The 9,829-nt window shown below is 34.5% G+C and overlaps 1 protein-coding gene across 20 annotated transcripts in view; it reads right to left on the bottom strand.

Moving 5' to 3' along the window:
• LOC106878639 (thrombospondin type-1 domain-containing protein 7A) overlaps positions 1-9,829 on the bottom strand; it is a 999,802-nt gene that overhangs the window by 568,898 nt on the left and 421,075 nt on the right. Inside the window, exon 1 of one of the 20 annotated variants that reach the window (XM_052974021.1) lies at positions 7,065-7,155. The exons of the other annotated variants lie outside the window; for them this stretch is intronic. The gene's annotated coding sequence lies outside the window, so the exon portion shown is untranslated. Of the gene's footprint in view, positions 1-7,064; positions 7,156-9,829 lie in introns of those variants that run through there. 20 annotated transcript variants of the gene reach the window in all.

Consider the following 9,829-nt stretch of genomic DNA (forward strand, 5'->3'; position numbering starts at 1 on the left):
TATATATATATATATATACATATATATATATATATATATACATATACAAATCTATAGGTATATGATGCGTGCACACATGTGCGAGTGTGTGTGTGTGTGTGTGTGTATACATATACGGAATATATAAAAGCAAATGCATATGTGTGTATAGTATGTACATATTTACAATGAGCTTCTATTAGTTTCCACCGCACAAGGCTTTAGTCTGCTCGGGGCTATAACAGAAGATTCTCGACTAAGATGTTGTACAGTGGGACTGAACCTGAAACCCCATAACTGTGAGGCCGCCCTCTTAACCATAGAGGCAAGCCTGTGCCATTTATATGAATATCAACGCACCATTTAGCAGCAAGTGGTTTTTTTAAGGATTGGTGCCAAGCTCCAGTTTCAAAACTTTAAGTACACGTGAAATAAATCTCACAGCATTAAGTACATGTGAAATAAATCTCGGTCGAGATAGGATACCAGTCTTTTATAGGAACCTATTTTTGGCATCTAGATTTGCTGGAGGCTTTTATAATTAAGTGTACTGCCTGCCCAAATACATAACAAAACGTCTGTAATGAAATTAAAAATCAAGGTGATCTATGGACCAATACTGTGTTTCATTAGCTATACTGTATTAATGCACACACTCACACAAACAGACATAATGTTGTGCACCTGAGTACTGTATACAACAAGTTCATTATTTCATATGTGAAGGCGCGTGGCTCAGTGGTTAGGGCATTCAGCTCATGATTGTAAGGTCATGAGTTCAATTCCTGGCAACGTGTTGTGTCCTTGAGCAAGACACTTTATTTCATGTTGCTCCAGTTCACTCAGCTGGCAAAAAAAATGAGTAGCACCTGTATTTCAAAGGGCCAGCCTTGTCACACTCTGTGTCATGCTGAATCTCAATGAGAATTACGTTAAGGGTACACGTGTCTGTGGAGTACTCAGCCACTTGCACGTTAATTTCACGAGTAAGCTTTTCCGTTGATCATATCAGCTGGGCCCCTCGTTGTCATAACCGACAGAGTGCTCCTTATTTCATATATCATAATTATACCAACACATACAAATGCTTTAGTTTTTTGGCATTTTCATTTGCTTTAACTGACGGAAGATGAAGGTCACTCCCCACCCCTCTGCCGTGGGAGGAAGTAAAGAAGTTCTATCCAGATAAAAGATCCAACTGGAATACATTTATTTCCTTATTGCCCACAGGGGGCTAAACAGAGAAGGGACAAACAAGGAATTAAGTCAATTACATCGACCCCAGTACTTATTTAATTGACCCTTAAAAGGATGAAAGGCTAAGTTGACCTCAGCAAAATTTGAACTTAGAACATTGGGGCAGACAAAATACTTCTAAGCATTTCACCCAGCATGCTAACGTTTCTGCCAGACTCGACTCTGCTGATGACATCTAAGCATAGTCTTCTCAACTGATTGGTCCCTTACGTTTGTGACACAGCATAAATCAGCATCATGTCTCTAGACCCATGGGTCCTTACACCATAACCCTGTATTCCCATACAATAGAGACGGCACTATATCCAAGAGCCCATTGATGGTGTTAAACTGAGAATTAATTCTGTAATATTTGCCATTCCTTTGCTGTAATGTGGCGAAATAAATAGCATAGTCTCCTACATTAGTTGAGTGAATAAAGAAAACATTGAGCTAAAACACAATCTGCTGCAAAGGTTGTTTCAAATATATTATATAAATACGATTTTATTTACAAGAAAATAGAAACTTTTTGAATTCAGCAGCTTCTAACTGCATTTTTGAAAACAATATGTGTATAAAGTGAGCTAATAATTAAGAACACATACGTATCTTGTGTATCCATGTATGTATATAAACATATATAAGACTTCTTAGTTATTACGCTATCTTTACACTTTGCTGCACATAACTCTTGTTAAGAAGATTATTATAAACATAACTAGATTGGAATTCTTTGTAATCATTATTATTATTATTATTATTTTTAATTTTCATTCTCCCCCATTTTCTATTTTATGTACAGTTTAAAATTTTTATATTTTTATTTCATTTCTTATTTTCTTATTTCTCTCTAAAAAGATTGTTGTGTGTAAAAGACAGTCTTGTATTTAGAAAAGAAGATCGATGAAAGAAAGAAACGGCCAAAACAATAGCCGAGGAAAGTGAAAATGAAACAACATTTCAAATGGAAGAGGAAAAAAAAATGCTTATGACAAGAATTGTTCCACAAGAATATGTTATTGCTTTTCTCCTTTTTGTGTTCGAAGAAGACCATCACTACAAGATACACTGGAACTACGATGTAGTATTGTTGGAAGAGAGGTAAAGCAGTGCTTTAAAAAGAAATGGTTCTAGGAGTGGAAAGGTGGTGGCGCCGGGGGGGGGGGAGAAAGAAAGGAAGAAAAGAAAAACAAAGAGGAATTAGGTGTGGAGTGAGAAAGAAAATATAAATCTATAGAATTAGGTTTTGAGTTATAGCTGTTAGATGGTTACATTAGTGACGCAAAACTGACAAATGGTTGAAGACAATCAGTAAATGAGTGGAGCGCTATCATTAGATGGTCTGGTGATAATGATATCATAGCAATTATCACTTGGAGCTGCAACTCACTGGGGAGAAGAGATCTCTCAACATGAAGCTGTAGAATAAGAGAAAACACAGAGAGCTTTTGTGTGACATAACTATTATTTTAAATTGTTTACTGAAAAGAAGATATATATTCATTGTGTGTATCTTGCTGGGTGCAATGCAGATAACCAAAACGAATCACGTGTGTGTGTGTGTGTGTGTGTGTATCTTTTACTTGTTTTAGTCATTGGACTGCAGCCATGCTTTTAGGTTTTAAGGGAGCAAATTGACCCCAGTACTTATTTTTATGCCTAGTACTTGTTCTATCAGTTGTTTTTTCAGAACTGCTAGGTTATAGGGTGTAAACAAAACAACAGCAGTTGTCAAACAGTGGTGGGGGGACAAACACAAAGACATACACATGTACAAACACACATGCATATGTATGATTATGCAGTGGGATTCTTTTAGTTTCCATCTACCAGATCAACTCAAGGTTTTGGTCAGCCAAAGACACTTGCCCAACGTGTCATGCAGTGAGACTGAACCCAGAACCATGTGGTTAGAAAGCCAACTCCTTTCCACATAGCTACACACACATACATACACAATGCATACGTACATGCACAACATAACATACACACAAGTATTCACATTCATGTATGATAGGTGTAGGCGTGGTTGTGTGGTTGCAAAGCTTGCTTTTCAAACGTTTACTCTTGGATTCAATCTCTCTGTGTGGAATTTTTGGTGGCTTCTATTATAGCCTCAGGCAGACTAAAGATTTGTGAGTCCCAACAGATGGAGACTAAAAGAAGTCGTATGTGTGTGTGCGTGGCCTTGTCTTGTTCTGACATGCTATACAAGTGATGTTGTTCGTTTCTAGCATTGTATTTAAAATATGTATCACCCAAGGGAAATATTATCTGGCTTGGAAACAGGTGAGGGTTGGTGACAGGAAGGGCATCCAGCCATGGAAAATCTGCCTCAAAGGATTCCGTCTAACACATGCATGCATGGAAAAGTGGGATGTTAAAAGTGATGATGCAGACGGATATGCATACTTACACATGCATATATATATATATATATATATATATATATATATATATATATATATATATATATATATATATATATATATATATACACACACACACACACACACACACAGATACACATGTATATATATATATATATATATATATATACACATGCGTATATATATATGTAAATTATACATATCTATACATTCCTCAGCATGTATATACATGTGTGGGTGTGGGTGTGTGTATGTGTGTGTGTATCTTTATGGCTTGAATAATAAAGTTTGTACTCAATGCCAATTTCAATAACAGAACATCCTTTTCCCAAAAATGTCATAAATCGTTATTTTGCACCACATGTCGATGGGAAAGACAACAAACTATATCAGACAGGGATGGTGTCTCACAGGAATTTTACTTTTCATTAATTCACTTATTCTGGTGCTAGCCATTTATATTTCTGGGTGTTTACTCAACAATTCGATTAATAACACTTTGTTTGGGCAAGTCACACTAAATCTGATTTTGCTGAAAAGTTCCAACAGTACAGAACATGCTTAAAGTTATGTCTCATGTGCAGTGCTAAAAGAAAATGTTTCTAATATAAGTATAAGACCTTAAATTTGTTGTGAGAACAGTGGTTGATCTCTTAAATTTCAGTATTTGTCTTGTACTCCACTGGCCCCAGAGGAAAGGCATGGAAAGAATGAAAGACCTTAGGAGGGTTTGAAACTGTAAAAAGCCACCAATTTTGGAGAAGACAAGGATCAATTTAATTGATCCTTGTACATGTCTGGGGTTTTGTTTCAATGAACTCAGAAGGTTGAAAGGTAACATCATGTCTTTGCAAGGTTTCATCTCTGTGCACAAAGAATATTGCTAAAACATTAGTGATTCTGCCATCAATTACACACACACACACACACACACACACACACACACACACCACAGTCCAAATTTTAATTCACTTCTTCACAGTTACTTTTATCCTAAATTGCTTTTCACACAAATGCTGTTGCTGTAGTTAAAATTGTAAAAACTCTTCTCTATTGAACAGATCTCAAGTATTGCTATGATCCATTTAACTTATTCGCCTCCTTTTGAAATTGTTAAACTAGAACTGTAGTGAAGGTTGTTTAAGTAGTGAAATAATGGATTACAACATCAGCTTTTAGACTTCTTACTTATTGAGACATCTTGTCAATAGAACCACCAGAGTTGGCTATTTAACAGCATCAGCAAAGGCTCTTTACTTCAATTTAACTCTTCTCTAAACAATTTTGTCAATCTTTTGTTACAATCTCAAATACTATTCACCAACCTCTTCTTAATGTTTATTTTTTCCCCTTAATTATCTGGTTTGGGGATTCTATCATTTTATTCCTTGCCATTACTTAGAACTATTTGTTTTTCATTAATTTGAAATATTCCTCCCAAATTATCACCAAACTTATTTTGTATGACTCATCGAGATGCCATACAGCCGACGGGAACCGAAGAAATAAACTAATTTACTTTACTTCACTATATTCAGAATAAGATTTATATCTTATAATAAAATGATGCCACACTCTCTCATTTATCCATTTTTGAAAATAGTTTCTGCAAGAAACATCATCAGACATTAAAAAAAAAAATGAAGAAAGAAATGCGAGGAATTATTGTTAAAAGTAACTAAATAAGATTTGCTATGTTAATGGCTAAAGAGTCATTAATGAAGTTTATGCAACTCTTAAAAAGCAAAAACACAATCAAATAGAATAACACATGGCATGATGCCAACTGCATTTTTGCCTCTAAGCAAACAAATATTCGAGTATCAGGTTTCAATATCCTTCAATTCTAGCTCATAAGTGGATCTATGTTTAAACATACTTGACATATTCTGCAATGATATTTGTTTTCAGCGAGTTACTCAAAGGATCAACATACAGCCTCTGATTTTAATACAGGTTCTAATATGTATAGTTCCACTTAAAAAAGCTAATTATGTCTTTTCAGTTTTTTTTTCATTGTTATTTTAATTATTTTTATTTATTTACAAATGGCATTTATGAAGTAAAACATTACAATAAGATCTTAAGAATTTCTCGATTGTTGCTAAATTAAAATTAGGTAACAAGAAATTTGCTACTTTACTCAAAAGTAGTTTATTCCACATAACCTCAGCTCTACATTTCCATGCAAACATGAACAAATGAAAAAGGAAGTAATTATGTGAAAAAAATATCTAATAGAAACCAAAATTTAATTTACTTCATCATTTCTGTCCCACTTCACTATTTCAAACCTAAACGCTGCAAACCTGGAAATGGTATGGAATTAATTTAACTTCTCACACACTTCAAATAAATTTTCATTACACGTGTGTGAACAATAATGTTGATGTCTAACCTCAGGCCAAATGTAACCAGGCAGACATATAATCCTTTCTGCTAAAGGCACGTGGCCTGAAATTTAGAGGAGGAAGCAAGTTCATTGCATTCATCTCAGTGTTCAACTAGTACTTATTTTATCGATCCTGAAAGGATGAAAGGTAAAGTCGACCTTGCAGGAATTTGAACTCAGAGTATGAAGATGGAGAAAATGTTGCTAAGCCTTTTGTCTGGCATGCTGATAATTCTGCCATCTCCCCCGCTTTAATAGCTACAGACTAAAGTTATATTTGTATCTTATATTGTTATGATATGAATGAATTCAATGAGTAGAGATCTAATTGGATGGTAAAGTTATAGATGAGAGATTAAGAAGTGTGCCTCAGGGCTACATGTTTGTGGGCTCATTTTTACTAAGCAAGAATCTTCTACAATGGTCCCTCACTGCCTTGTGAGAATTTGATTGATAGAAACTGTACAATACTCATCTCACACACACACACACACACACACACACACACACACACAGCAAGACTTAATAATAAATTCTGAAATGGTTTACTTAGATCTCAATTATGTCAATAATTTCACTACAAACTCTCCAATCTTTTTATAGATACGTATATTTATCATGTATGCATGTGTGCTGATATATGTGTGTGTGTGTGTGTGTGTGTGTGTGTGTGTAATTTTTGTAACAACAGAGACCAGAAGCAAGAAAGTTTGACTCAATAATATGGATTCTCTTTACAGCTTCCTTGCGAGTAAGATTTGATCAATGGATATATATATATATATATATATGTATACGTATATATACTCACACACACTGAGGACTATGGCTTCTTAATTATAATCTTTATATTTCTTTCCCTTACAGGTGATTTTTTTCCCCATTATGTGTGAAAAGTTATTACATGAGCAAACAAGAGATTAAGAGTATTAAATATTATTGTGAAATTACTAATCTAAAATGTCTTTATGGCACCTTATATAAAAGTGTGTGTGTGTGTGTGAGAGAGAGATAGAGAGAGAGAGAGAGAGAGAGAGAGAGAGAGAGAGAGAGAGAATTCTTACATCCTGTGTTTTGGAGAAAGAAAGCTCTAAGCTACAACAATGTTGATTCTTGGCAATTCCCTCTCAACAAATCATCTGCTTCCTCTGTTCTTTGGAAGATAAATGGATTGAGAAATCTCTCACTTACAGAATCTGGTGAAGGTTAGTGGCAGGAAAGGCATTCAGCTGTAAAAAAAACAATGCCTTTTTATATGCAGTTGCTTTACCCATCCTAGCATTAAAAGAATGGACAGAAAATGCACACACACACACATATATATATTATTCTTTTATTCTTGTATTTGTTTCAGTCATTTGACCACGGCCATTCTGGAGCACCGCCTTTAGTTGAACAAGTCGACTCCAGGACTTATTCTTTGTAAGCCTAGTACTTATTCTTTCAGTCCCGTTTGCTGAACTGTTAAGTTACAAGGACATAAACACATCAACATCAGTTGTCAAGCGATGGTGGAGGAGGAAACAAACACACACACACACACACACGCACACACACACACACACATATATATATATATATATATATATATATATATATATATATGACAGGCTTCTTTCAGTTTCCTTGATAACAAATTAAATAGGGCCATAATGTGTTTTAAATCAGAGGGTGAGGAACCAAGACAAATACTGTGAAGCATTCATTTTGAGATTCTGAAAACTCTGGCTCTTCACTAGGTTATTTGTTGACCCATAGAAGAATGAAAAGCAAATCTGACCTCAGTAGGATTTGAACTCAGCTTCAACAAATACTACAAAGTATTTTGTAAGAGAGATTCTTTAATAGTCTGCCAATTCCTGACTGAAAATCGAACACAGCATTATGATGTTATGGATGAAAGTAGGCCTGTATCCCCTGCATAACAAGAAGCTTCTTTTATGCTTGCACTCCATCACCTGGCATCAAGCTGCATCTCTGTCTACTTTAGTCTCACTCAGAAAATACTGATGGGAGCTAAATCATATTCTGACAATTTAACTGCTTCTGGTTGTTTGTTTTGATTAACCAAGATCTATGATAAAAAGACAGTCCAGCCATGACTGTTCCATCTTTGTTTTCCAGTTATCAAATGAAGCAGAACTATGATCAAAGATAGTTTAACAATGAACATGCCACTTTTTCAGACATGATACAAGCATATACACACATATATACACACACACACATGTGTGTGTGTGTGTATATGAGTGTATATACATGTGTATATACATATATGTATATGCATATCTGTCTATCTATCTATCTATATATATATATATATATATATATATATATATATGCATGGAAGACAGACGTTACACAATGATGATGATGAGGATGATGATGATGATGATATATATATATATATTCTGAAGAATTCCAGGCTCTATGGGTATTGCGGAAGGCATGGCTGGAGGCCTGCTTAGGAAAACTGAAGGACTGCTGCAATAAGTGCGTGAATTTGAGAGGGAAATATCTTGAATAAAATTATAATTAAGTGATCCTTCTGTATTTTCTTTTACCCAAAGCCAGGAACTTATCAGCACTCCCTCATATAGTGTATCTATGTATATATATATATATATGTATGTATATAGCTCAATCCAAGGTAAGCTTATCTTATTTAAATTCTTTATCTGATGATTTGCTGAAAGAAGATAACTAACATGTTTTTCTTCATGTATGCTTTATATAACATAAAGAAACATATGTGATAAATACCGAAATTTTCCTGTTTTCTGCTTCAGTATACACACACACACACGCATACTTATATATATATATGCATATATACATACAAACATACACACAAATATGTAGCCTGTAGTCGGATGTGGCTATTTTTAAAACAATAGGATGTGATATGATCAATACTTGACTGCTATTTGTAACAGGTCAAAAGGATACATGGTAATGTATTGTATAGTGAGGTGCCATTTCAGAGAGACCAACCATAAAAATAGAACCTTCTAAAAATTCACAGGAACACAAGTGACATCATTTATTTTTTTCTCTTCGAAATGATTACAACTTAAAGGTGTGTTAAATTCTTATGAAATATTGAAGGACAAACAGACAAAAAACAAAACAGGAAAAAAGGGAACAGAATAAAATCCCAAAATGGTAAATGGAATGAACATTAATTCTTCAATCTTTCAAGATAAAAAAGGCGGCAGGCTGGAAGAAATGTTAGCATGCTGGGCGAAATGCTTTGCAGTATTATGTCTGTCTTTACATTCTTAGTTCAAATTCCACCAAGGTTGATTTTGCCTTTCATCCATTCGGGATCGATAAATTAAGTACTAGTTGCATACTGGGGTTTACCTAATTGATTGGCCCCCTCCCCAGAAATTTTGGGCTTTGTGCCTAGAGTAGAAAAGAATATTTCAAGATTAAAATATATATATATATATATATATATCTTTTTCTGTGCCATACTTCAGTTGATGTGAGACCCTCCTTGATTAAGGAGAATAGCTGAAGGTGAAAAGAAACATCAGGAAAACAAGAAAGCAAAGATTCGAAAAATATTTGCTTCATTGTTAGTAGTGGACAGAATTCTATTTGTTAGAAGCAATGAGAGAGAGAGAGAGAGAGAGAGTGACTTAAAGAGCTACACTGATTCTTCACAGAAGAATACCTGCTGAGCATGAAATGAAATAACGAATTAACTACTGTTGTTCATGAAAACATCTGTGTGATATGTATGAGTGTTTATACTCACACACACACACAAATATTCAATAAATGTGTGTGTGTGTATGTATGTATATATATATATATATAT

This window comes from Octopus bimaculoides, chromosome 17 (assembly GCF_001194135.2).
Source record: "Octopus bimaculoides isolate UCB-OBI-ISO-001 chromosome 17, ASM119413v2, whole genome shotgun sequence".
Classification (NCBI taxonomy): Eukaryota; Metazoa; Mollusca; class Cephalopoda; order Octopoda; family Octopodidae; genus Octopus; species Octopus bimaculoides.